Genomic DNA, 1,711 nt, shown 5'->3' on the forward strand with positions numbered 1-1,711 from the left:
TTCATTTATTACATTCACGTCTAATCACGAGAGCTCCTAAGAAATATAAACTAAAACTGTTTAAAAATGATTTCTGTTGTAATGAATGATTCTATTTTCTAGTCAATCTTCATCCCTGTGTTATTTGTTATTATCTGTCAGTTTCGAACATCCTTAAAAAGCTGACATCTTCCCGGCCACATCCAGCTGTCGAGTTTGTTTTGCCAGATTTAGTCGTTGAGGCAAACTAGGAAGTGATTTGTCGGGTCATGGCTGATTCGAATTTGAGTTTCAAAGAGGTCAATTGTTCGGGGTTAGTCCCTAAGTAGGACTACGACACTGAAGACGATCCATGCGGTCAGTTGAAAATCCCGGGACATCAGTGAATGGGGAAGGGGCGGCGTATTCATCTGTGCTCTATGCTCTTCTGTCCCATGATTTCAACTATTGGTGACGTCACTGACGGTTGCTCATAAATAAATGATGAGCTAGCCTTATTTGGCACAAACAGCCGCTAGTTACTCATAAATGATTACCGAGCTAGCCGTATTTGGCATATTTTGTTCTGAATCCAAAGTAGCGATGTAAGACGTAACCTGGTTGGCTGATAGCTTCCCAGTGACCTTTGCGGTTTTCCATAAGACGAGCTACTGGCAATCCTCTTATTGGCTGAAATATGTTTGGGGGTAACGTCACCAATAGTTGAAATCAGGGTTCAGAAGAGTATGGTCGATGCTGGGAGGCTTTGTTGCCGAGCGATTCGACACTGCTGGAGGAGGGTGCATGCTGTCAACTCCTTTTGAATGGCCGCAGTTCAAAAGGTAATGTCACTGACCTTGGTGCTGATCACAACATCCATCCATTCATTCATTACATTCACATCTCACCACGTCGAATATGTTTCCACTAGAAACAATTAATTGCGTCATGCCTAAAACCTACAAACTCTGATGTATTCGAATCGCCTTTTCTACAATACTTAGGCCATTTTAATTTGTTTAGTAGCGAGGATAGGTATGCTTTTGTGTGCATAGCGTTCAGTACCAAGGACAGGTGTGTAGATAGTGTTCTGTACTAGTAACAGGTATTTGGATAGTTTGCAGTACCAAGGACAGGTGTGTTTGTGTGTCTGACAGTTATGGTGTGCAGAAGTTCAGAATAGATAACAGCTTTTGGTCGTGTTCTAACATGTTTGTGCGTGTATATGTGTGAGTAAAAAGGAGCGCTTCTGTAATGTTACTTTCAAGTATTGATGTTTGTTGGTTGTGAAAATAAGTGGTGTATAAAAACCAAGGCCTTGATTAAATCTAGCGTATATATTTTGTTTTCCATATACGGTAAAGAAGGCTCAAAAGCCCCGGGAGGCTCAGTATTCCTCGATGTGACACCGGGTCACACACGGTCTACTAGCGAACTCTATTCTTTTCAAAACTGCAGTCCAGGAATAGCGGCACTGCAGTACTGACAAAAGCAAATAGGGTTCGCTGTGAGACCGTCGGCGTATTTCAAAACGGGCATGTACACAACTATGTTGTGTCATAGCATAGTGGAAAGTACCATGTAAGGCAATGTTATCATCATTGGCTATCGCAATGTGAGTGGAAAAAAATCTAACGACATTGTTGCAACTAACTATAGTTTTTCCTAAACAAAACTATATTCATAGTATCTTTGGTACATTCAAAGCAATATTTCATTTTAATGACGATTTACCTGTTTCAAAATGGTTCCG

The sequence above is a fragment of the Branchiostoma lanceolatum genome, chromosome 3 (genome assembly GCF_035083965.1).
Source record: "Branchiostoma lanceolatum isolate klBraLanc5 chromosome 3, klBraLanc5.hap2, whole genome shotgun sequence".
NCBI lineage: Eukaryota > Metazoa > Chordata > Leptocardii > Amphioxiformes > Branchiostomatidae > Branchiostoma > Branchiostoma lanceolatum.